This window comes from Rhinatrema bivittatum, chromosome 5 (genome assembly GCF_901001135.1).
Source record: "Rhinatrema bivittatum chromosome 5, aRhiBiv1.1, whole genome shotgun sequence".
NCBI lineage: Eukaryota > Metazoa > Chordata > Amphibia > Gymnophiona > Rhinatrematidae > Rhinatrema > Rhinatrema bivittatum.
In genome coordinates, this window is record NC_042619.1 from 296,842,962 (window position 1) to 296,870,629 (window position 27,668).

General features: G+C 44.2%; 1 protein-coding gene and 1 long non-coding RNA gene across 4 annotated transcripts in view; both read left to right on the top strand.

Annotated features, from left to right (window-relative positions):
• Positions 1–27,668, top strand: part of TET3 (tet methylcytosine dioxygenase 3) — a 240,659-nt gene that overhangs the window by 109,156 nt on the left and 103,835 nt on the right. The window lies entirely within an intron of this gene.
• Positions 20,353–27,630, top strand: LOC115092818. Of its 2 annotated transcripts, none has more exons than XR_003857088.1 (2): positions 20,353–22,925; positions 26,736–27,630. It is a non-coding gene; the product is annotated as an uncharacterized LOC115092818 (long non-coding RNA). The 2 variants fall into 2 exon arrangements; XR_003857089.1 differs by having other exon boundaries at positions 20,353–20,831.

Consider the following 27,668-nt stretch of genomic DNA (forward strand, 5'->3'; position numbering starts at 1 on the left):
GAACTCTGGGACGGATGCTGAGGAGCTCCAGAAACTCCTGTTTACCTGGGAGATCTTAGTTTGATGCCATCTGGCGGCCTGTGTGTGAAAATGTTGGAGTCTGCTGACCTTGGAGAACCTAGATGAGGTGGAAGAAGGCTTTAAGGCCATAATGAAGAGAACATCCTGAGCTGCTTTGGCTAGACCATAACTTTCAATTTACTCTGAGCAGAAAGTAGAGCTTTTGGACTCTAATCGTTCCTTGGTGACTGTTACCACTGTAATTTATCTAACGACAGCAGCGAGTTCTGCCATGTCAGAACATTTGCATTGGGCTTGCGGCAGGCATGAAGTTGTGAGTACTCCTTGGGACAAGCTATCCCTCGTGTTTCCGGGAGCTGTGAATGCTGCCTCGGCATCAGCTTTGGCTCACTCAGGGATCTGTGACTGAGCCATGGGGTGGCCCTCTTTTTTTCTCATTTAGTCTAAACCTGCTTTTTTTTCCACAAGCCACTGTATAATTTGGAAAGAAAAGATGATACATTTTTGTGAAATCTGAGTTCTGGCTGTCTGAATAGGTAACCAGCACATGAGGCTGACTTACATGCATAACTCTTTGTTTTGTGTGCCTAAGTCCCGATTAACTTTTTGAAACGTACCCTTTCGTGTTCCCATTTGTTTATGTAGTCCACCATCCCACATGGAAATGTATTGAAAGGTATTTGAGGTCAAGTTATAATGTATCTGAGAGCAGCTACTCGTTTTTATGTCATGAGGTTGGAAGCTGTTTTTTGTTTTGGTTTTGTTTTTTTGGATGGGGGAGAAGGACTTTAAAGGCAATGGCCACCTTGGATGTGATACTAGGTGGTTAAAGCAGTGTGCTGGGAACCAGGGTTCAAATTCTACTTCACATTGATGCTTCTTGACACTGGGCAAGTCCCCTGCTGCCGTAGGTAGCCACACATGTAAGCTTTTTGGAGGGCAGGCACTTGTCATACCTGAATTGTTGCAATCTGCCTTGAGTTTACTCTGGAAAAGCAGAATATAAACACAGCCCCCAAACTCTATAGCTCTGTACACTTTCTGCTCTGCTACTGTACCTGCTTTTAGTCCTCCTAACTACTACTATGTTTCTAGAGTGCCACACGCCATACATCCTAACCTCACAAAAATATTCACTTGTTCTACACAGAGAGAGAGAGAGAGAGGACGCATGATTTGCCTTTGTGTCAAGAGTGTTTAATCTGGCAGCACAGCAGACAACAAACAGTAGGGCTGGGAAGCTCCCCCACCCTTTGCTGCTTCTGCATACTTTTGGGAGGTGGTGCTGCCAGAGATCTCCAAGCAGTTGGTGTTTTGAGAAGCAAAGTTCCCCAGTCAGCCTGAGCCTTAGCATCTGTTTGCAAGTTATAAATCAATTATTAACTTTCTGTCCAGCCTCCCAATTGGGGGGATTTCTAGATCATCAAATAGTGCAGGAACATACACCATCAAATTAACATGGGGAAAAAAAAAAGTTTTGCAGTGTAAACAAGTGGTTCACATTTACCAAGTAATTTAAAACCAGTTCTTCCAGTTTCTCATCAAGGTAGGCAACTTTTGTGCATAAAAACATATGTTTAAATACCTGAGGGAAGAGTGTTCCAGCTGCCAAGCTGGTCCACGGAAAAACTAGTGGCTGGCGTTGGGGTGGTTGTTTTTTTTTTTTTTGCAGGTTGTCTTACCTTTTGGCGGATCTAAAGCGAGAAGTCAAAATACACAAGATAACTAGTGTCTCATGTGAAAAAGAGAAGCAGAATTATCTTGGAAAGAATATACTCCTAATCCTGTATAAACAAATGGAAGAATACATGCTGCATATTGATTTTTTTAAAAATCCTTTAAAATATGCAATGATGTTAAGAAATATTTCCCAAGTGCATCCAAGTCATCCTTCCTGTTCTAGCTCATTTGTTTAAAACCATACTGGGTAAACTATTGCAAGGGATATCAATAATCATCAGCTTTGAATTTTACAGAATACAATTACTTTTGTTTACTTTCTTATTTTGAAAATTGAAAGCATACTGGAATGTAAAAGTGTGTATGTCAGACACAGCAGCCAGGGATTCTCGGGTAAAGATAATGACATTGATGCTGAATGCTTTCCCAGTTGATTTGGATGTTGTGTGCCGGCTAGCCTGTTGCAATCTGATCTAGTCTTACGCGGCAGTCATTTTGAGTGGTTAGATGGGTCTGGTTTTGATCTGCTGGAAGTCCAAAGGGGCAGGACTCCAGAGGATGCTGATGGCTTGTCTTATGCTTCAGAGCACATTCTGCCCCTTCAGTTGGTGTGGATTGCACTAGTTACTCTAGGCATAAAGAGAGAAGCATCACCTGGCTACCTCATGCAATGTTGTGCTTTGACTTGGAGAAATCGGGATACTTGATCCAGCCAGGCCCAGATAAGGCCCAGGGTGCTGGTAACTTAGGCTCATGCTTCTTGTGGTTTGACATAAGACGGAACATAGAAACATAGAAATGACGGCAGAAGAAGACCAACGGCCCATCCAGTCTGCCCAGCAAGCTTTCGCACTCTTTTTTTTTTTTTTTCCTCCTCATACTTATCTGTTACTCTTGGCCCTTAGTAACCTTTTGATTCTGTTTCCCTTCCCCCCTCCATTAATATAGAGAGCAGTGTTGGAACTGCATCTAAGTGAAATATCTAGCTTAATTAGTTAGGGGTAGTAACCACCGCAATAAGCAAGCTACACCCATGCTTGTTTACCCCGACTATGTAATTCAGTCCTTGTTGGTTGTTCTCTGTATATAGATCCACTTTTCTTCATCCCCACTGCCATTCAAGCAGAGAGCTATGCTGGATATGCATTGAAAGTGAAGTATCAGGCTTATTTGGTTTGGAGTAGTATCCGCTGTAACAAGGAAACCAAATCCGCTGTAACAAGCGGATACTACTCCAAACCAAATCCGCTGTAACAAGTGGATACTACTCCAAAACATACAAGTACAGTTGCCTTGGTCTGTGACACAGAGATGGCAGGTTCCGATCCTGCAGTGCCACAAACAGCTTTGGGTTTTCAGAATGGCCAAGTTCATGCAAGTAAATCTGTTTCTTGGATCAAGTGTCTGTGAATCTTCATGCATCTTCATTGTAGAAATCCTGAGCACCGAGATTGGACTGGGGTTCATCATCTCTGCCTTACTTTGGTGCCAGGTCACCTCCCTCCTGTTGCCACGATTTGCTTTGATTAGTACCATCGCCACAGTTAGGCAGTTTCAGGTATCCCATGCCTCTCCCCCTCCTCCTTCACAACCTGCAGCTTCATTGTGAAATGTTCAGGGCACAGGCTTGCCTGGAATTTGTCATACTAACACAGCAATACCAACCAAAGACTTTTTAGTTAAGGTCATTTACTCAGCAGCTAATGTAGAATCGTGACAAGCCTCCTTATTTTTTTTTTTTTTTTTTTTGAGGGAACGCAATTCTTTCTTTTAACAGATTTTGAAAGCTCTTAATTTGCTGTTCCTAGGATGATGGATTTAAGTAAATTGGGGGCACTGCTGTGCTGACCCTCATGCAGCTGTTACACTAATACGCGTAAAGCAGGACTGCAGCGCAGGCAACCAAAGGGCGGATCTTTATCAGAGCTCTGAGGCGTGTAAAGCATGGTTACAGCACGGACAGCTGAAGAGTGGGAAGGAATCCGTAATGACAACTAAGAATTAAGAGAAAAAAAAAAGTTGTAAAAGGTATGAAACTATGAAAATCCAAATATATTAGGTTGAAAGGAAACTTAGAAATAACCTTGAGAACAGGAATTAAGTTTGGGGCTTAGCCCAGGCATCCTGGGGTTTAAATATGCCCCTCCCCCCTACTGACTTAAGTTTTAGACTGATTAAAAAAAAGAGGCAGCAAAGGTGTTTCAGGGTTGAAAATCAGTGCTGCCCAGGCCAGTGTCTTGTGTGCGATACAGTAAAACAAAATATTTAAATTAGGGCCCACGGTAAAAAGAGGCGCTAGGGACACTAGCGCGTCCCCAGCGCCTCTTTTTGGACAGGAGTGGCAGCTGTCAGCGGGTTTAACAGCCGACGCTCAATTTTGCCGGCGTCGGTTCTCGAGCCCGCTGACAGCCACGGGTTCGGAAACCGGACGCCAGCAAAATTGAGCATTCAGTTTTCAACCCGCGAGCCGCGGGCTGATTTTACATTTTTTAAAATTATTTTTAACTTTTTTTTAACTTTTGGGACCTCCGACTTAATATCTGCCGGCGCCGGCAGAAATTAACGCTTACCTTTGGGTAGGCGCTAATTTCTTAAAGTAAAATGTGTGGCTTGACTGCACATTTTACTTACTGTATCGGGCGGGAATGACTAATAGGGCCATCAACATGCATTTGCATGTTGCAGGCGCTATTAGTCTCGGGGGCGGTTGGATGCGCATTTTCGACGCGCTATTATCCCTTACTGAATAAGGGGTAAAGCTAGCGCGTCAAAAACATACGTCCAAATGCTGGTTACTGTATCAGCCTGTCAGTCTGGGCGTGGTGAAGAGCAGTCCTGAGTTATCTGGGTAGGGGTTTACTGGATAACTTAGAACATAATCTATTAAGTGTAGTAGAGCTGTTCAAGCCAAAAAAAAAAAAAAACCTCAGCCAGCAGGCCCCCATCTCCCATTATCTCTCCTCTCCATTCCCCCCCCCAAAAAAAAAAGAGAACGAAAAACATAAGGGGCATAGTATCCAATCGTGCCCCCCCCCAACCCAAAGAATTAAACACTGATGCAGGCCATAGCGGGCTGATGCGCCCTTCAAAGAAATTTAAAGAGTGGCTTTGGGTCATCCCCTACCCCTCTCTTCTGCCACACTGCCATCCCTGCCCTTTCAACCCACTCGGAACACCCCAAACCTCTCAGGCCGCATCCGAAGCTGGGAGTGCCTGTACCGCACTCCTGTCAATGTCCTTTTTTGCTCTAACCTAGTAATTACCTGAGAGAAACATTAGCACATGCCACTGGGAACAGCAGTACAACGGCACGGTACAGACATGGTACAGAATAGAGGTGGAAGGTGCCTGTATCTCCAAACTGCACCCTTATATCTGGATCCCTTCTTTAATTAATTTTTAATTTCATGTGGAGAGAGGCTGGATTATTGGGCTGCTATGGCCCATAATGGTGTGTAATTCCTTTATTTTTTAAATTTATATTTATTCAGTTTTAAATATGCCAAGGAAAAAAAGCTCATACAAAACAGCATTGAGAAAGTGATTGAACCAAATACAAGATTCAAAAGAGAATAGGAAAACTTTTTATTGAATTATATTTGTTTGAAAATTTGCTTTTTATATTTTAGTTGATTAACTTTTTTGTGTTTTCTTACTTGATTATTTTTATTGCATGCAATTTGTAATTATTATTGTTTCCCATTTTGAAAATCGCTGTAATGATGCTGAATGGAAATGGTGCGCAATTAAATAAAAATAATTATTATTACATCAATGCAACAGGTCCACCAAGTTTAGGGGGTGGAGAACACAGTTCCAGGTGGTAGTGATCAGAATTGCTTAAAGGGAAAGAGTAGAGATTTATTATATCACCAGTATCTTCTTATCAAGAAAAGTGGAAGATAGAAACAGAGGAAATGGGAGAAGCAGCAGCAAGTGGATCCGGAACCTCTTTATTATTCAAAAAAGCACTAGATGAGAGAGCTCATATTACATATTTTATCTGTTGTAAAAGTGATATGTTCTAATACATTTACAAGGAAAATTGTACCAAAACAAAACCCAAATTTGAAGAACTTTCGGTTTTAAGAAATTACCTTCACTTCATTGGGGTGGCTTTAGCTACATCTTCAAAAGCTCTGATCTCAGGGTTTAGGAACTGGGTGAACCCAATGCTCCAAAAGCAAATGAAAAGCCCAGTCCCTATCCAGGTGTAAGCCAAAGTCAACTGTCAAAGTTGCAGGAACCGACTTCACTTCATTCCCTTCCAAAACTTGAGTTGAATTCAAGAAATGTGAGGTTTGAACTTAGTCCTCAGCCTTTTTGAGAGAGGGAAGGAGGTAACTACTAGACCCAGGTGGAAAGGACTGTGGAGATATTTTTAAAACCTCTGACACACACAATCTTTTAAACAATTTTGTGGAAGTTCCCATCAGTATCTTTGGAAAATTAATAAGCCTCAAGGTTTGACGCTTAAGATGTTCCACTCTCTGTTTTTCTATGAAGAAAGACATGGTCCTTCATCACGCATTCTTCAGTTTTCTTTATCTTCTCTACAACCTCACTTAACTGCTTGGTGTTTCCCTCCAAATTAGTTATTTTACCCAGGGAATTCAGAAATGGGTTGAAATGTTAATACGAACCTTTAAAGACGTCTTCATACCAGAAATTGCTTCCCAGTGATCGTCCAAAGACTCTGTCCTCAGCTTTACTGAAATTAACAAAGGAATTGTAGATGAAGAAAAACTTGCCTGAAATCCCATTGCTTGCATTAAAGTAACAAACCCATTTCCAAGGGGATATTGAGTCCCCAGGGTTCACCACAGTCGCCACTCTCATCTCCACAACTACCCGGTTCGGTCCCTCCCTGTGGAGCAATACGTTTGTTTGTCAGAATGAATCCATCCACCTCCACCACTGTCGACTTCACTGGCAAGCAGAGAGCGGGTCCCCTCCCTTCGGCCCTTTGATTATCATCAGAGAGTGCCAGGAGGGAAATCCTCCGGGAACCTCCCACCAGATCTGCAGGGCTGAGGTCCTAATCTTGAGGGACAAAAACCGTTTCACCATGGAGGGCAGCAGCTTACCTGCCCCCCCCTATCACCACTCTGTACAAGCTGCCACTGTGAACAGATGATGGTGCACCGGGCTACATAAGGAGAGAGTAGTTGAGGCCAGATGATGTCGGTACAGCCTATTCTGTTGGAAAACAAAGTCATTTTGAAACGAGCGCGTGTGTGCGAAGGTACGCTGGAAGGAGAAAAATAGTTGATAGATAAGGATGCACCAAGCTAGAAGTTATTAGCAACCTACAAAAGCATATTAATGTTAAAATCAAACCGCCTAATTTGTTCCTAACAATCAGGATTAACTTACACACAATTTATTATTTTAAATTGTTACCGTACTATGATGGCACATGATTAATTTGTAATCTATACCACCCATATTTCTCTTTATCGTGCCCTTCTGTAAACCGTTCTGATGGTTATTTAACTTAACAACGGTATAGAAAAGTTTTTAAATAAAAAAATAAATTTTAAATTGTGCATGCATTTGCACGTGTATTTTAAAAATACACCAGCTGTGCGCAATTATGCTCCTAATTTTAAGAGGTTACTTGAGCACGGCTAGCATGCGTGTGTCTTGTATAGGACTTTGTCGGCTTTTATGTGCATATGTCCAGTTACTCCACCAGTTTCTCCAGCTAAGAGTGAGGTCTTTCAGACCCGGACCCCTCACCCTGTCTTATGCGCCCTAGAGATTCTCCAGACTTGCTCCTCCTCAGGAGCAGCAGTAAAGTTACGCACACATCTAGCGTACGCATGCTGTGGCTTTCAGTTTTAAAATACAGAGTTACGCCTGTAAATGCTGGCCCCACCACAGAACACCCATCTCCCTCCCATTTTCGCCCCCTTATTTCTCACGTGCGCACAGGTACATGCTAGGCTTTATTTACCCTTGCATTTGGTCATCCTAAGATAGGAAAGGGCAACATTTTTCAAGGAAATGCAGTGCCATGCCCGGTCTCAGCAGGCATCCGCTGAGACACTGCACCATCTCTGTCCTTCCCTCCCCTGCCCCCCCCCCCCCATGTTTAATTCTTTCGGGGATATGGGGAGGTGGAATCGGGGCACTCGCCCCATATATTTTTCATTCTTTTGTGGGGGAAGGGTGGTGGGGATAGCACCTGCTGGCTGAGGTGTGTTTTATTTTTTTTCATTTTTTGGGGGGTGGGAGGATGTTGTGGCTTAATCAGCTACATTAAGAGTTACCTTGACAAACCTACCCAAATAACTTACTCAGGTATATTAAGAGGCTGTGGCTAAAATTGTCTGGCTACAGTTAACCAAATAACTTGGATCAAATATGTTTAGTGAGTGAGTTATTCAGTAAACCTTGGCAAGATAACTTATCTGCTCCCCGGCTTACAGAATATGGACCTCTGACTCCAAAACTGGCAAGTTGATAGGTGGAAGAATTGAGCCTGCTATGAAAGCAAGTCAGATGTACCTTCTAAAACTGAATGAAAAAGCCACAGTACTTCATGTGACTCTGATTAATGATTTACCTCTATTCTTTGTGTGTGTGTGTGTTCTGCCAGACATGAAGGACAGTGTGGACTTGCTTGGCCCCAGGTTACCTATTGCATTACTGTCTAGCGAGTGATTACATTTCTGATATCGTCTGCTCTGCCCCTCCCTCTTTCCCTGGCCATTCTGCCAAGCTAAGGAATACAACACAAACAGGACGGAGTAGGTGGTGTAATTCCTGTTCATTTAGACTTCCCCAATTTACACCTATCAGAACATATCCTTCAGGACTCTGTGGAGGAAAAGGATTCCCTATAGATAAACGTGTGTGTGTGTGTAAATCCTGAAGAAAGTATTTTCTCTGTTGCTTGCTTTAATTTTTTTTTTGACAGGAGATTTGGACTCCTGCTTTGGAAATGGTTGTAACACAACTGTCTTCCCAACAGGGTCAAATGGCAGGGCGTTAACCTCCCTGCTATGGTACAGATTCTCATACTAGGACAAGAAGGAACTGGCTCCAGCTCATGTGACAGATCGCACCATTAGATTTTAGTTAAAACGAGCCCAAGAGGAGACCTTTGCTGCTGCTGCTGCTCCTGGTATACTGCATCATGGCACCTTGAGAAAAGTCTAGATCTGCACCTGAAGATTGTTAGAGAGCACGGCTTGCTCGGGGAGATCAGTTCGTCCCTTCTAGATCTCTGGCGCAAACTCAGCTCAGTTCTTTAGTGTCTGAAAGTGACACAATCAACCAGTTCTGATATCTCAAAATTCACTGTACAGTGACGTTGGAGTTGGATTCCCTTGAGCAGGGAGGGATCAGCGTTCAGACCGGGGATGGAGAGGACATTGCAAAGGTTTTGTTCCAACAAGTGGGAGGCTAGCAGAAAAGGGAAGAGAGACTGAGGAGGTGGGAGGGAAGGAAACACACCAGCAGCAAAAAGATGTTTTCTTGGAGAAAACATGTGGTGAGAAGGTTATTTATGTAGATTTGCAGCCTTTTAGTTAACTGGAAGGGGATCTCTTTATTATTATTATTATATTTTTTTACTGTTTCCATCCTCAGCACCCCCCATCCTCATATTCTCTATCCTCAGTGGTCTTGTTGGCCAAGCCCTAGATTCCCCTGGCATTCTGGAGAGCTTGAAGGGGGAATTCTTAAGCACCCTATGTTATGGTGCAGGAGTCAAGCATCCAAGCCTGGGAGAAATTGGGCTGCATCCTTTACCCTTATCCCGATCCCCCAACACTACAGCAGTGTGCCCAAAATTCATCGGTGCCAGTGAATAGAAGATTCAGAACTTTCTCCCAAGTACAGTCATGCCACTGACTTTTATTTTAACCAGGCATCTGTGTATAACTCCAGGCTGTGCCACCGGCTTGGGAAGATTGAGTGGTGTGCTCCTGGGCCATATTTCCATTTGAAGATTTATGGGCTTTATATTTTTCTTCCAAAATATCTTCCCTTCCAGAAATCTGACTTACTATTTTCATTTCTGACGTGTGAAAAGACGTGAATGCTTTTCGGTTTAGAGAAGGGAGAGTTTACAGGGCCACTGCTACCCACTGTGCAAATTGTGTATGAGCACTTGTTAGCAGCGTCTACGGGGCGGCAAACGAAATTTATAGTCACAGCAACACAGGTTCTGATAGCCACACAAACTCAAAGAGCCATCAGTGCTGTACATCACTTCCCTTTGTCTGTGCAGCTATGTAACCATGTCAGGTGCTCCTTTTCAACATGGCTTTCTTTAGTTTTGAGGTTCTGTGCTTTAGGCTTTGATTTCTTTTTTAAGGTGTTTAACTTTCTCGGTATCTATGCCTCTGACAAGTCCTGGTAGCTTTCAGTCCTGTGCTGTTGGCAGATAGGAGGTGGTTTAGGAAGAGAGATACATTCCCTCTGGAAAGTGAGAACTGATAATTCATGGACTTCTGGTCTTCTCTTTCCTCTACCTGCCACAGTCCTCTATCAAATCTCGTCTTTCCTTTTTAATGCCATATTACCTGGACGTTTCTCAGGAGATTTAGTGCATTTAAGTTTGTCCTCCTGCTGGTTTATATTGTAGTTGTCTTATAACAGAGCTTTATTGCTTGTTGCTGCTTAAAAAATAAACCCAAAAACCTAGCAACCCGGGAGGGAGGGGATAGAAATGGGTGGAATGGAGAGCAGAGAGAGAGAGAGACAAATGGGTACCAGGGGAGGGCAGCAAGCCATAATGGAGGGGGAGGAAAGGGAAGGGATAGAGCCATGGCTGAGGAATAGGAGGCACAAGAGAGGAAGGGGAGAGGGCCAGAAGGTGGTCATGAAGGAGAGATGCAAGGGCAGGTCATGGGTAGAGAAAGGAGCAAGATGAGGGGGGGGAGAGAGGGATTATAAAAGCATACGAATGGGGAGGGGAAAAGAAAAGCACTGACAAATGGGAGGAGGGGAGAGATACAAAGGGAAAAGGATAAGAGAGGGTATGAGAAGGGAAGGAAGAGAGCCAAAGGGGGGACGTGAGGGAGACGGGAAGATAGAAGACTGAGAGGGAGGGATGGGATGATGGAGGATAGAGGGGGGAGATGCAACAGAATGAGTGATGTGAAGTGGCAATGGAATGATTAGAGATCAGAAGAAGTGAGATGGAAGGGAAAGCACCGTGGTGCCTGCCCAGTGTATATTTGAGGAGCTGAGTGGGCGTTAGTAGTGATGGAGGTAGGTCTGGGAGGAGAGGGATATATGAAACATTATAAGTGAAGGCTGTGGGAGCGTCATCAGTTCTGGTACTGGGCAGGGGGTGCCGCATTTTGGATCACATGCATGGTCGTTCCCTCTAAAAGGAGCACGTGAGCAATTGCTCATACATGTCAGAGTGTCGCTTACAAGCTTTACATGGCCGCTCACATAATTTCTCTTTGCTATAAAATTGTTGGTTTAAAACAAATTGTTGCTTACACCAAAATAAAATTTGCACACACACCTAATCACTCCTTGGAGGGAACATTGATCATGGGACAGCCGGAAGCTTTGCAGCGGCCTTGAGAATGTAGGATCAGGTTAAATGGCCAGGTTTAGGCAGTTTCCAAGCTTGTACAACTTTTTGTTCCTATTGCAAGGTAAGCTGGCGTAGAATGAAGTTTCAAGTTGGCGACATTTCCTTTTCCTTTTGGGAGAAGGGTGTGTGTGTGTGTGTGTGGTGTGTGAAAATGGCTACATTTCCTGGCGCTGATGAATTCTGCCTCGTCTCTGGCTGCGGCGAGCCGGCAGCATGTCCTGCATCACCCGAGCCCGCAGCGCTGACTCTGAGAATCCTTCCTGAATTGTTGCCATCTTGGACAGGAGCCGCTGAAATGCGTCACCTCAGTGTTGTACCGTACGCTTAACAGCCCGGGGATTCCCCTGCCTGACTTTTGCCTGAATGAAACGCCAGGCTCCCAAGCACAGCACGCACGCACGCTCGCACACACACACACGAGCTGTGTCTTCAGCTTGGAATATGAAAACAGACGCAAAGGTTACAGTAGGATGGGCGGGAATGAATAGCACACATTATTTGCATGGCTTGGTTTTTTTTTTGTGTTTTTTTTTAAATGCTGGACAGCCAAAGGTTTTTCTACTGTTTACAAATGACTGACAACAATTAAAAGGTATTCTCAGGAGAAATTGTTTCCGCCACTGCTCTGGCTGCTGCTGCCTCGCATAGGAGCCTGGGTATCAATCGGAGGGGCACAGCTCCTTTTGTGGGTTGGGCGCTGCCCTTACATTTCACTTGTCCCCGAGCAAACATTATCTTTTGCTGCTGCTGTCTGCTCATAATGTGCACTTAGCGTCAGGTCGCGATCACGGCAGCGTGGAGCAGCCTCCGTCCTGGCCAGCTTGTAATCTGACTTTGACAAGTTATTGCATTTGGAGTAGATGGTGGGCGAGGGCACATGTTGCAGAGCATCGGTGTTGATCTTTTCACTTTCTGAATTAGACTTTTATATCAAACAATGAATAAATGTAAAATCTGCTGAACTACTTTTTTTTTTTTAATGTGGACTGTTGAGCTGCAGCAGATTATGTATGGCATCTTGTTTTGATATCTCTTTGGTAAAGAGATTCCATTGGAAAAATAGTTTGCTGATTAGAAAAGGAATACCAGATTTTTTTAATTTAAAAAATATATATTTGGTATAGATCTCGAGCGAATAAATACCAAACTAGAGCAAATAAATGCCAGATAATTAAAAAAAAAAATCACAAAACTAGTTATGTTATCATGGTGAATGCAAGTACCCGGTTTCAGTTTCTTGTTCTTATTATTGTCATTTTGTATAGCACTATAAGGCATACATAATGCTTCACAGAGACACACAAGATTCAGTCCCTGCTCCTTGAAGCTTACAGTCTAGATGGACAAGACATACAGACAAAAGAACAAATAAGAGGTTCAAAATTAAAACAGCGAGGCTGTGAGTGGGAAAATCTAAACCAGGTATGTGGCATAATGTGGGCACCATAAGTCCTGGCCCAGCACGTCACTGCTTGCCCACGATCTCCTTAGACCCCCACGTCTCTCCCACCCGCACAGCACATAAAAGAGAACATACATAAGTCAGCAGGCAGTCTCTTTGTGCAAGAATTCTGGCCGCAACTTTATTTATAAACCAAAAGTACAGTTGCATCCTTTGCATCCTAGCTGACTATCTAAGGTTCAACTTACAATATATATTCTGGCAATTAATTGGTCAATCTAAATTGCCCTGCTGCCATCAACCTGCCTGACAGAGCTGGCCAAGATGGGGCGCTCATAGCCCGCCAGACCCATCAGGTTATTCCTGTCCACGGTTGTTTTCATCACTCATGCCGGCTGATGCAATATAGTGCACTCGGCCAAGCGCACGGCTTTACACGCGTTTGGACACATATTTTGGGGACACATCGAAAATACCTTATTGCAGTAAGGGGATTAGCACGTCCATGCCTTCGTGTAAGCTAATAGCGCTCATTACGTGTAAATTCATGTTGATGGGGCTATTAGCTATTACCCACCTATGCAAAAAAGAATTGTGCGTCCAACGTGTATATTTTTACCATAAAAAATTAACGCCTGCTCTTGAGAAGCCCCTAAAGTTAACAGAAAAGTAGAAAATACTGCTTTTCTGTACTTCCTCCAACTTAATATCGTGGCGATATTAAGGGGAAAAAATAATAATTAAAAAAAATGTTGCCGGCGGTCAGGTTAGGAAAACAGACGCTCGTAAAATTGAACGTCCATTTTCCTAACTGGCTGACAGCCACCTCTGCTAGGCACCTGATGCAGAGGAGGCGCTAGGGATGCACAGTTTCCCCTTGTGCTTCGATTTTACCGCGGCAGCCGATTTAAATATTAAATTGGGCGCCTGGGAGAGGTGAATCAGTGCACGTTAGGAGAGTGGCTGCTTAATCGCGAGCACCCGTTTTATATATGCTGATATTGAATCAGCCTGTGTGTATGTACCCTGGCAGAGTGACCCAGCTGCTTTTCTGCTTGTGATAACTGTCCTCATAGCCTGTCAGACCGGTCCAGCTGTGCTCTTAATGGTTCAAATTATATCTTCTTCCTTTCTGGCCTAATTCAGGGATGCCGTAGAGTGTTGTTAGTTCCCTCTACATTCCTCCATCCTGCTACTGTCATGCTGAACCTGTGATCTGTTATATCTCCCACCAAGAGATAGGACAAGCTAGGATGCTGTCCTGTCTCCCCCCATGCACTGTGGTTGAAGTCCTGCTATGTAGAGCTGCCTGCACTGCATCCTGAAAGGGGCACAATAGAGAGTCCGTACCAGTATCTGAAAGATGCAAGCCATCTAGCTTGTACAGCCCCAGATCTATCACAATAAAATTGTGTCTCAGGGCTGCACCGCCTAGGATGGAAACAACTTGGAGATTTCCCAATTGACTTTCTCCTTTTATTGATATCTTTTTATCTTCATGTCTGAGCACCACACTTTCTTTGGGGTAACATCAGACCATATTATATGCGACCTAGAAAATAATGTTGCAATGTGTGCAAGGTCTTTCTTAATTCTTAAAATTATCTCATCTCCTTTCAGACCTGGCAAGTCATTGCCACCCAGGTGTATCGGTATAGCAAGTGGTGGTGGTGGTTTGGTGTGAGCTGCATGTATCAAGGTCAGCAGCAACTAGGTTCCACTTCATGCTGTGATCATACATCCATTGAATCCTAACTTCTGCCTGCGCAAATCCCAAATGCTCAGTTGTGGCCGCTCTAATGCTCTCTTCCCTGTCCAGAAAACATATGAGTGACAGAATATCCAAATCTGCTTCAGCTGACCTAAAACAAAATCCGAAGATTCGGTTAACAGCTGACCCAGCCTCTTTCACGTGTATATAAAAAAAAATATATATCCCAATTCCTTCTGACTACTAGATTTTAGTTTCCAAGGCCAATATTATTTTGACAAATGCATGTCGACGGAGTTCTGTTTATTGCACATATTTTGGGGCCTTTAGCACATTTGACCATTGGCTTATAGAGCAGCGGGCGGGGCAAAGTTTAGCTACACATTATTTCAATGACTTTCTGTTTGTGGACTCTAGCCAATCGAAAATTTGCTAGAGACTTCTAAATGTATTCAGGGCAGTAGCTAAGGACTTTGGCATCCCGCTTGCCGAGGACAAGAGTGAAGTCCTACCCATAGATTGATCTGTTTGGGTATAGAGCTGGACTTGGAGAAAATAGTGTCTCAGTTGCCAGTGGATAAAGGGCAGAGATTGTCCAAGTTGGTATAGCTTGTCGTGCAAAACAAGAAGTTAACCCTCAGACAGGTCCAGTCTCTGATAGGCCAGTTGAATTTTCCATGCAGGGTTATACCTATGGGAAGAGTATTCATTCATAGGCTACTGCTGGGGTCAGGCAAAGCATCATCGCATATGGCTAACAAGTGGTTCAAAAAAGGACTTGTAAGTCTGGCAGAATCTCCTCAACCCCTATAACAGGGTATCACTGAGGTAGGAACTTAGAGAGCTATATTCTCTGATGCCTTGTGAGGTCAGGGTTTTGGTGTAATATTCCAAGGTAGTGGGTGGGTGGAGCCTTGGCCAGTGCATTGGAATAGTCCAGACTCTTCCCCATACTAGTGGCACTAGTGTTGTGAGGCAGCAAGCTTGTCAACGAGAGCAGTGTTGTTTCGCTCGGACAAAGCTGCAGTAGTGGCAGCCATCAATAGATAGACAGCTAAATGCCAGTTTATAGCGGTGCTAATGAGGTTGATAGCTCTGCATGTGCTATGCTTGAATCTGCTAATGAGGGCTAAGCCCATGCCAAGTTTGCCCAATATAGGGACTGATGCTTTGTCTAGGTTTAAGTGTTCAGCTTTCAGGTCGTTGGCATCGACTTCAGGCAAGCAAGGTACGAAGATGCCACCCGGCCTTTGGGCCCTTGAAGACGCGACTTTCCCATTCTGCTATCGAAAGCTCTGGCTCCCAGTCCCTGGAAAGCTTATTGGAAAGGATGGCAGCTGTGTTTCATCCTTCTGCACAGAAAGCGACATGGATTATGGCAGATTGAGTCGCAAGATGCGTTTAGTCAGCTTTTTAATGCGGGCACAGAAATCGGGAATTTTCACCAAGTTATGAGGACAGCCGGCCCCCACAGGAGCCTTCCTGGTGCGGACGATCCTCCAAGCACGGAGCAGGGCAGCCATTCAGTTAAAACACCCGGATTATCGTAGGTCGATACCAGGTCTTGGAGGGTGGCAGCCGCTGTATAATTCTCCCCTTATGAGACGCAATGAGTTTCCTCTATCGTTTTTAGCCACCTTGCGGGTGAGCGAGTTAGTGTCTTCCTCCATGCAACCAGGGGCAGAAGGCAGCTTACAGGAGCAGAAGGTCTAAGGCAGACCGGGATGCTAAAGGTGTTGTGGATTGGTTTGCGGGAGGTAGAGGAAACTGTCTCCTGCCTCGCCACACATGCAGATTAGAAGGGTAGGGAGGGAGTCATTTTTGGTTCATCAAGATGGCTCTTCTCTCCAGTTTACATCGGTTAAAAAAAAAAAAAAAAAAAATATATATATATATATATATATATATTACATGTGGATTTTGAGCCAGTGGCTTTTGGCCCGAATCCCTTCCACGTTGGCGCCGTGACTTTTGTAGCACAGGAGAGTGTTTCATCCGATAAGCTCAAAAGAATTGGTAGGTGAGTTCAGAAGCTGTCAGGCCACACGACATAGCAACGGGCGAGTAGGGAAGTGGAGAGTCAGGAGAATTCAGAAACTAGGCAAGACCTGCCAAGGTGGCAACGGGCAAATCAACCCAGCAAAATAAATTAAAAAAAAATATATATGGGCAATAATCTGAAAGCTGACTCAATGTCAGCCTTTGCCATCAGCACTCCCCGGCCACAGTTCCTCACTAGATTGACCTCAGGATCAAAGGATGTGTCCAGTACTGATCTAAGAGGCTGTTCACCCCCAGCTCTTCAGGGTACGAAAGGTGGTGAATCTGCCTGAATTTGTTCTTTTGCTTTTTGGGGATTATACCCAGAAGAGAGACATGCAGATTGGCTGCTGTCGGGGGGGGGCTTCAAGGGGGCCCACAACCCTCCCTAAATCAATTTCTTTCTGCAGCTTCAGCTGTACTCGCCTCTCAGCTCTAATACTCGCATTCCTTACCTGAAATGTGGTCCCTGGCCCCTTGTAAGGGACTCTGAATCCTAATGAAAAACCCTCCCCTATAACCATGCAACTTTACAATCTGGGTATTTACCTAGCCATGAGCTCACTGCAGGTAAAGATAAGAACATAAGAACATGCCATACTGGGTCAGACCAAAGGTCCATCAAGCCCAGCATCCTGTTTCCAACAGTGACCAATCCAAGTCACAAGAACCTGGCAAGTACCCAAAAACTAAGTCTATTCCATGTTACCATTGCTAATGGCAGTGGCTATTTTCTAAGTTAACTTAATTAATAGCAGGTAATGGACGTCTCCTCCAAGAACTTATCCAATCCTTTTTTAAACACAGCTACACTAACTGCACTAACCACATCCTCTGGCAACAAATTCCAGAGTTTAATTGTGCGTTGAGAGAAAAAGAACTTTCTCCGATTAGTTTTAAATTTGCCACACGCTAACTTTATGGAGTGCCCCCCTAGTCTTTCTGTTATTATTTTTAAATGGCCTGGTGTGAGTTCTCTTTTGGCAAGGCATGGCTTGGTGTCCATCCCCATAGCTAGCACATTTGTGTTTCAACTTGCAGGCATGCATCCGGAACTGCTGACAGACTGCCTCAGTGCTTGCGCTGCCCTGACCCATAGGCCTTATGCAAGGGTCCCAGCAAGCCCTGACTCTGGCCGCAAAGACTGTGACCACCGCAGGGTCATCTCACTGAGCCATAGGTTTGTATCTGAACTTTATGCCATCATTTAACCAGGCCCAACCCCCATAGGTTCTGTGGGCTCTGATTATCACGCTGGAGTACCTCCATCGACCTCCCTGCAAGTCAGGCCAGGTCTCTTCCCAGTAATGCTGGCCAGTAGAATACATGAAAACCCCAGAGCCAGTTATTTACAGATTTGGGCACTTGCTGTCTTTTCCTAGATCCTCTTGCCTGCTTTTTTTTTGTCTGTCATTTTCTCTTCACCTGCCTCCTCAGGATCGCTCAACAACAGCTTAAACACATCTGCATATTTCCCCTTCCATATCTTTTATTTTATCTTATTTGGGACATGGACATCAAGCGTTGCTATTGGACATGTACCCCCTACTGCTGTCACCCCCCCCCCCCCCCCCCATACACAGGCCCGAAACCCAACACCAGCTACCGGTACTGGGCTGCTACAATCTGAAGATAAATCACTAGTGCTGGAGCAGTCCGAACCCTGAGCATTTCCACACTTTAAATGTTCCTCTAACCCGTTTCTTTCTTTTTATTGCCCAAGAGCTTAAATAGCACTTTTCATGTCCTTCATCATCTTTGCCTTATCCTTCTTATGTACCCTTTGCTGGTTCTCCCTGCCTTCTGCTCCCCCATCTCGCTCACAAAATTGCCCCCTTCGTTGTTGGACACGTAAAGCAATTCACCTGAAGGCAGCTGCTCCTGTAATCGTGGACCAGCGTGGCATGCTGGGTTGGTACCTCTCAGTTCACTGTGTCATTCTGTGTCCTCCTCCACTTCACAGGCAGTTGCCCTTTCTGTTTTTTTGTGGCTTCTCTCCTCTCGTGGACGCACGGTGTACCATGTAATGCCGCGTCTCACCTCGCTTCAGCTGAAGTATTAGCTGCGCGAGGCTGTCATCTTGCTGGCTGGAAGATGGCCTGGATTCTCGATCCGCTGACTGCTCCTGACTTTTGTCTAGCGCTGGTGTTCTTCTTGGATGCAAAGGCGCTGGACATTTGTGGGCTATCTTTACTAGGAGCCAGCTTCTTGCTCCTTTTCCCTCTGCTGATGGTCTTGCTTGTGGCTGCAGTTGCTATGTTCAGGAGTTGGGGACTCATCAGATGTGATTTCCTTCCTACATGCTGCAGGGTGGGTGAGGGTCCTGTGTGCTTGCTTGCAGTTTCTCTCTGATCCTGGACCTAGGGAGTCAACTTGCTCTGCAGATCTTTCCTACCTTCCTCTCCCTTTCCGTGTGAAACTACAGGCTCTCCGAGCACTGACTGACTTAGTTTTGCCTCTGTCTGCGTTGGTAGCTGCTGAGCAGTGCTGAATTGCTTTGGCCAGTTAGGGGGAACTGCTTTGCATTCACAGTCCCTGACTGGAGACGGTCTTGGATGCTCTTGCTCCTGAGTGGCGGCACCGGCCCTGGCAGAGCTGTGGGACAAGGCCGGGAGGCGGTGAGCTGGCAATTCCCCCGGCTTGCGATCCTGTCCTTCCTTCGGCCTGCAGTGCAGAAAGAGGATGCTGCTTGGAAGTGGCTTCTCTTTATGCCACCTCACCCGTTTCCCCCAGTGCCACATTATGGTCTCGTGAATGAGCCCGGTAATGCTCCTTCAACTGAGGAGAAGACAGCTTTAATTCCCTCAGCGGTGCTATTCCACTAATATTCTTAGCGGTTCATGGAGATAGATGTGGTGCCACCAATGCTGCCCTGCTCCTCTCCCATGTGTTTACACTGCTGAAACGGGGGCACTTTGTAGGCTGTGGCACTATTTAACTGACTTCACCAGGAGCATCATCCAGTGTAGTTAGCAGTGAAGTTTGGAGATCATGAGTGGAGAGGGCCAGGGTGTGGATCTACATCGTTTAGGAAGCTCATGTATCAGCACTATCTGAGGCTACATCTGCTGGCCCACGCGAAAGTTTTAGGACCTGCAAGGACTCGGGCTTTCTCCAGAACCTGGCCACTTTCTGGAACTCTGCACTCCATGTTAAAGGCAGGCAGGACCTGGACAAACCTTGTGAAATGGATGGTGACTCAGGGTGTCCCAGGGTAGCGCAGCTGGAACCTTGCTGGGAGGAGCACCATTAATGTGCCATACACTTTTGGCTTGGGCCTTATAGTAAACCACTACTAGAATATATTTGAAAAATCTGAAAATATATTTATTTCTTACACTTATAAAACCACCTCTCCAACCAAGGGCTTGAGCTGGATAACCATACATGTAACATGAAATGCAATCCAAATTAACCACTGTAGAAAAACGTTACACAGGTGGTATTTAGATTTTTTTTTAAATGAAATCCGCTTTTGGATGGAAATGTGAAGCAGACTATTGACAGTAAAGTAAAAATAAAAACGTATTATAAATAATACAATAATGCAGTGAGTAGAAACAGAAGAGCTCTACCCCCAAAAAGCTAACAATATAAGACAGAATCCCCCTCCCTACACTTTGATATCTATTTTTTATATTTTCACTTTAACCTGATCGAGAAAACCTGCAGGCTCCTGGTAAAGAACTGTACTGCAGCCTGTGATTGCCAAGTGTGGCTCACTATTGGTACTCGGCGTGGACTATTTCCAATAAGCGCACTCCTATTGCATCAGAGGAAGAAGCTCTGGCAAATGAAAGAGATCTGTGGCTTCTCTCCCTCCCTTCCCCAGTTCCTCCTCCTGCGTGCAGGAGATTTTTTTTTTTTCCTCTGTTCCTCGTCTAACTGTAGAGCAGACAAGCCCCACTAGTACGCAGGGAATGCCGTACAAGCACAACATCGGTTGACGTGCCTCCGACAGGGCGGGACCATCCTCGGCGCGAGGGGCGTCTGCAGCGCGCCGTGCGGCGAACACGAGGCAAGCGGAACAGACCGTAGGGCCATTTAAGGCTCTCCGACGCAAGCCCGCTGTGCTGAAAAAAAACAAAACTGGGTTCAGAGAGAAGGGGGGCGCGAGCCCGCTCTGCCCTCGCTTTCTTTCCCGTACCCTTCGGAAAAGGCAGCCCGTGCGTCAGAGTGGAACGTCCCCCAGTGCCCGCTGTTTGGGTTACGTACGTGCACTGTGTGACGGGGATAATGGTCCTACCCGCGGGGGGGGAGGAGGTGTCTGCAGGCTGAATAATAACTAACCAGGTCCTTGCTTCCTTCTCTCTGTTCTTTACTTTCTCATGTCAAGACTCTCCGTGGGCTTTTTTCTTTCTTTCTTTCAGTTCTTCATTTTCATTTGTTTTCTGGTGGACCCTGGAAATGTAAGTGCTGTTTTGTTTGTGTTGTGGTTGTGCCCGGTCCTTTCTCTTTCCTTCTGCAAAAGGCTTTTAATGTTGGCTCTTTGTGTACGCTGGGCTGGGAGTTGAACACTGGCTCTGTTTTCCGCCCCTCCCTTCTTCCCCCCAAGGATTAACAGCCATTGCAGATAGTGGTGCGTGCATACGTGCGTCTGTACACTCGCCAAACCTTTTGTGTGAGAAGCCACCTTTACAGGATTGGCAGAAAAGTAAAACTATTATTAATCTGTCGCAGCAAATAGTTCATGTCCCAAAAAGTCGAACTAGAAGTCAGAAAACAAGATGTAGGTAATACCTTTTTATTGGACTAATTTACCCTACTTGTCCATATGCACATTTTGTGCAGATGGCTGCTTGCACAGAGGGGGAGGGCTTTTACTTTGTCACAAATTCCGGGTTACGTTTCACGTTGGCTTTGGGGGGCGGGAGATAGAAGGTATTTCTGTAACAATGAGTTTGATATACTTCTGTGCCTCCAAGCCCAGAGTGCACAAGTCTAGGAAATTAATTGCATGTGTTGGGTGCCTGCTAAAGTATTTCCCAAAGAAAAGGGCAGCTGAGCCAAAACTGGAGAATTTCCAAGAGCCAAGGAGCAGAACAAACTAAAATGAGCCCCATTCCCAACCCAGGACCTCTGACTTTAAACACAAGCTGTCAGTTATCATCTGTGAGATACCAGAAACAAAAATGGAATATTTCTGGAATGCTGCACAGTACTTTTACTGCTGTTTTTTCTATTACAAATTTGTTCTCCATAGATAGCCTTTTCTTTTTCTTAATAGTAAAAGAGAACTAAAATACCAGCTGCACAGTGGAGGGAGAAAGTCCAGTGTGGTTCATAAGAAGTGATATGGGGACTTGGTCTGTAGGCAGAAAATAGGAGAAAATGTTTTCCCAGAGTCATTTTGTAGTCTTTTGAGGTCTACCTTTACTTTCTGTTTTGAGAAGGAAATTCTCATACATGCGGAATAAGTAACGAATGTGTGTGCGTATATCTTATGTGTATAGATATATACACACACAGATAAACTAAACTGCAGTGTGCAGGTCCCCAGTCCCACTGAGGTCCATTCATAGCAGGTCAGTGTGCAAAGGGGGGCAGGTGGAAGTTGGTGCTGCCGCCCCCTCCTCCCCTCAACCAACATTTCCTGCTCTGTTAGGGAACAAAAGAGCAGTCCAGCAAGGAAGAGTGAGTGCACAAGGCCATTCAGCCAGCACCGATGTAATTGGCTCAGCCCACCAAACGCACTCACACGCGCACGCACGAGCTGGCTTGGATCCGTAAATGATATCAGATTTTAATTAACCCCTTGGGATGCAAGCAGTCTGTGGAAAGTGGCGGCGCTGTGGCTGTCCGGATTTCAGATCACACCGGAGTCCAGTGATAGATGGAGGGCACATAGTCTCACTCCTTGCTCTCTTTCTTTTTTTTACTGTGAAATGTCACTTGTTCTTTCCTTCCACTGCTTTTCATGTGCTTGGTGTTTCTTCTTGGCCATTTTGTTTTCATTCCAGCTTTTAGAATTGTTAAAGCAGCGAAACCTTCTTTCTGCACAGCTGAGAAATATCATCCTAGCAAGGATAAAAAAAATATATGTATAAAACACATAGTCTAAGTCACAGCAGCATTAGGGTCGCACAGCATGGTTTTTGTTGGAGAACAAACTGGATCAGTCCGAAACAGCAGTGGAATTGACTGTATTGTGCTTCCAAGAAGGCATGGGGGTAACCTGCACAGAGCAGCAGCTAAAACCCTAAGCACCTTTCTGGGCAGTCTGGATGGGCCATTTCAGTCTGTATCTGAGGCTATTTATTATGTTACTATTAACAATAAATAAGCCCCATAGCCATGGAATGACAGAGTGGGAGGGAGGAAGGCAGCAGCTGTCTAGCCCTGCACAAATTATCTAACATTGGTTCTGCAACATTCACCTGACTACCAACTGAGATATGCCATCAGGAGAACAAAGGACAGCTGTGGCATCTGATAACATCTGGAACGGTTTAAAGCTGCTGTCTATACATAGCGGTAGAGCCAATAATCATCTGAAAGCATGGGTAAATACTTTGCTTCTCCTTTATTAAATCATCATATTTTAAAACAGGTAAACTGGTTCACATTTTCGCAGATATCTTAACTTGCTGCTTCTTGGTTCTCCCCTGAGCACTATTGCTTGGGGAGAGTATTGAGAGTAGATTAGAAGCTGCATCATAGCACTTCCTGTCTCAGCTGCTGCTCCTTCTCTATCTGCAGCATTTCTTCCTGCCCAGTTTTCTGTTGGTGTCCGGCTAGGAAGGACTCACAGCAGCTATATCTGGACTCTTGCAAAAAAAAAAACAAAACTTCAAAAAGTCATTGATGCAACATTGTTTGAGTGTCAGGAGTAGCACTGCCTGCAGCTCTGGTGTGTCTGCCTGTACTCCCAGCCATGATGGAGACTAGGAAAAAAATTCACTTCTGTGTATTTTTCCTCCATGGGCAAGCTGCCTCTAGTGCTAGCAAAGGTAGGACTTTGGATAGCAGAGGCAATACTGATGTTACATTTCTGGCCAAGATAACCTTTGGTTTTCAGAGTTGCTGGATATGAAAGAATGTCTCAGGTTGCCAGCCCCACAAGATGTAAGACAAAGTTTGGAGGTTGAGGAATACCTTAAGATCCGAGGGCTACTCTGACATTGTAATTTCAGGTCTTGTGGAGACCAAGGAAAGTTACCTACACAGTCTGTTATGCTATCAGGAGATGGTTTATTCTGTTGTGTAAAGGCAGGCACGCCAGAGCCTCCGTTAGCCAGATTTGAGATTTTGTTTTGTTTCAGGGCCTCTGTTCGCCTGAACAGTAGCATCCAGAGAGATCATGCGACTGCTGTTTCTAATGATATTTCTTTGTAATCTTCCCTGGGCACGGTGAGATTTTTTTTTTAGAGTAAGTGAATAATACATTTGCAGAGGCCTAAGGCCTTGGAATTTGTATGCTACGTTGAATACTCCCGATGGGTTTAACATACCTTTATTATCTGACCATTTAGATAAATGTTTGGTGCCAGTTTGCCCGAGTTAAGGCGAATGAGTGAGTTGAGGGGTCTGTCCTCGGTGTTGCCTTTCCTGTAGTTTGCTTTCCCAGACGCGGCAGTGCTACAGCCTGTTTCATGTTCGTTAACAGTAAAGCAAAGTGCAGAGAAAAGAGAGACCACTAAAAACAATTACTATTCAAACGTCAATCTACAACAATATATCACAAAAAAATCTGCTGTACATTACCATACCCGATACCGAAAATCAGCACCTGTTCAATAACTTGACAAATGGTGCCAAATTTTCTTTATAATCATGGATCTAAACTTGGATTTTTAATTTTTTTTTTAAATTATGTTCATTGTGCCCAGGTGAAAGTCCGAATAGAATACAATAAAGTAATTCTTCAGTACTATGCCAGTCATTTAATCTTTCAATTGTACTTATCTTGGATCTTTAAAAAAGCTTTCTCAAGATTAACAATCACTCAGTCTGTTGATCACTGCCAGGAAACTGTTTTGCCTACTCTGTCTCCAGGAATCCTAAAAAGAAAAAAAAACCCATGAATACCGCTACAATCTGGATCTCAAAAGCACATTAAAATATTACCTGAAAAACCCAAACTTATTTGCAAATCTTGAATTATTTATCTTGTGTGGCTCCAGTAAAAAAAAAAAAAGTCTTGTCAACTTTTTAACAGATTAGCTCTTGTATCATGGAGTTATACAGGGAAGCCCATAGGACTCCTCTGAGCGTTTTCAGCTAGACTAGACTACTCCGTGAGGGTCATTTTCCACAGATAAAGTTACTTGCAGGAATAGTCTGTTATAAAATTACCTGTCCGATATGCAGGTAAATATCTATGTGTATGTCATGAATATATGTAAATTTACCCAGGCCTGAACGGAGGTGTTCCCGGGGGAAGGTTTTGCACCTGTGCACATACTTTTGCTTTTTTAAAAGTGCGTGCGCGCAAAATTTCAAGAAAAATTTCCACACCCATAATAGCAGATATAATTGGTGCAGGTACATTTGGTGGGATAATTTTCAAAATGGACGTAGTCGCATAAGTCCATTCTAAAAACTGGTGCAACTTAAGCGTAAATATGCTGGCTAACTTCTGCGGGCTGTTATAAAATAGCTCCCTGCTGTCCGCCCATTGGTCCCTCTGCTGTCAGCTGACGGTGAAAAACCAATCCCCTTTCAGAAGGCTGTACTTTCAGAATTCTGAAAGAGGATTGCACTTTTCACTGACAGCTGTCAGGAGAGAGAGAGTGAGAAGCCCTGCCGAGGGAGTAAGATCTCTCCTACTAGGGAGTTGGGGGGATTTTGGGCAGCTTTGGTAGTGAAAATAGGTTAGGAGGGGGTTCTGGAAGTTGAGAGTGGAGGTTTGGGAAGGGAAGGGGGATGCCCCCTTGTTTCCTGCACTCTTGCAAGAAGTTAAACACATGCTTCTGACCAGGAGTTGTTTCCCACATTAAACGGAGGCAAGTTACGAAGTCTCCTTATTAGCACGCCTCCTGGCATTGCAGGATAATAGCTAATAAGGCTTATTACCCTGCAATTCGTATCAGATGCGCTAAGCTTGCTGCTGGTTTTTTAGCAGGGGTATTTTCGGCACTAAGCCCTTATTACATACCTGGGAAAGGTTAGCACCAAAAAACCTGCACTGAAACTGGACTAAAAACTCATGGGAGAGCCAGCGCGGCTTATTAAATTGGGCCCCCTAATTTCTACATTCTGAAGATGTGCATTTCAGATCATGAGTTGCTGGAGAAGTGTTTAGACTTGAGTGAGAAGGACTGCTGCAGTAGGAGGGAGGAGATAGGACTGGAAGTGCTATGATGCAACTTCTTGTTTGAAGCTGCTGGTCGGGGTGAAATACTCTGCTTCTGATTACTGTATCATTTAATAGAACAGTAATTGGTGGAAAGAAAAATACCCATTCTATTCCTCTTATATTTTTACTCCTAGACCTTGGTCGTTTCTCTTTTTAGTCCCTATAATATTTTATTTATTATATTTTTACTTTTGTATGCATAAGATTTTGACCGTACAGCCAAGAAAAAATCTTGTACACAGCTGCATCATACAAAGTTGCTAATGTTTCCTTTCTTTTTGTAATTCTAAGAGAAAAAAAAATACTATTTTTCAATGCAACTAATCCACTGGAGTAAACTCTTCCATCTAACATGGTCCAAAAGCGGAAAAACCCCTGCTGGGCACTATTGTATTCTTACATAAGGACTTTATAGAAAGTGAAATGGGAACAGTATGGGTAAGAGAGGAAGTGGCAGTAGGGTTCCTTTGACGCCTTATTACTCAAAGCTGTGAGCTGGAATGGTTCATAAAATATATACCTTACAGATAAATATTGATATCAGGCAGCACATTAAGCCAAAAAAAGATACTTAAGTCTGAAGAACTTTACATCTTAATAACAAGAATTGATTGTGTTTCTTCTGCATGACTTTTTCACATCGGGAAACAACTCTGATCTTATAATGCAGGAACTGGGTATCCCCGTGCTTGAAAAACAAAACAGAACAAATGGAGAACCCAGTCCCTATCTGGATCCGAGACAAAGTTAACAATCAGTATAGCTCGGAAATGGTTTTGATTCTTTCCAAAATCTGTGTTTAGATTCAAAAAATCAAAAGAAACTTCAGTGCTCGGAAATTGAGTCAGGCTCTTCTCCCTTCTTAAGATGCTCTGAGCACAGGAGGGAACAGCTGCTCAGGGATTTTCAGAATCTCAAGCATATATTTTTTTATGTTTTTATTTTTGTTTTTCAATAAAAAGATGTGCCTTGAATTAGGGTTATAACTTCCTGTTTTTAAAACTCTTGCCTTAAGTCCAGCCATCGGCTATCCGTGCTGCAGATTCATATCAGCTGGGTTGAAGTTGGAGTCTTCAGATGTTTTAAACCTGAATGGGCAGCAGTTCTCAAAGTCGTCTCCTGCTCTACGCCCTCTGGGACAAACCAATGGAAGATCGAAGGCCTTAACACCACCTCAGCAATGGAAAATAATAAAATTGGACTGAAAATGAGGAATGTCAATGGTTTGGTTTCTTTTAACTGCAATGCAGAGTTCTGGTGGCCAGTTTGATTCTTGTGAAAACTACAGATCTATGTGGTCGCAAAGGTTCATATTCAAAATGTGTGGATAATTAGAAACAATATGGTGGCTGATAAGGTCCCTAAGGCCCTTCTAGGTAATTCTCCGATTAGTAAAAAGGTATCACGGTCTTCAAGCAGTGCTGTTTTAACTGCTAACTTTATTATGTAAACCAGCCTGAAAAGCACATTCAGCCCATGCCGGTGAGTCAGGTCCTGGTCTGTGGCACCAGGAGCAGTCCAGCTCCATCCACAAGGGACATCATTGGAGTCTGAGGTGGGGATGCCCCTTCTCCCAGATACTCTCATTGGCCCCCATCCTCACCCAGACAAGGCCTCCAGTGTAGCCCTTGGGTTAAAAGGTTGGCCTAGCCCTGATCTTAAAATATTTAGTTTTCAGCTCTTCTTTCTGCTAGTACTGCTCTTCTGTTATGGTATATGGGGAGTGAGGTGATTTCCTGCTGCTCTAGGAAAGGAAAGCAAATACAGGAGTTGGTCTGCTCTCTTGAAATGTTTTGATGTACATAATTGTTCTTTCCTTTCCCAATTGTCTACAATGAGAGTTGCTGAAAGTTTTGAGGTATTTTCTGCAAACATCAAATGGCAAAATAAAAATCAAAACATTCCATTTCTTTTCTTGTCCTATCTTTGTTTTCATTTGCACTTTTGA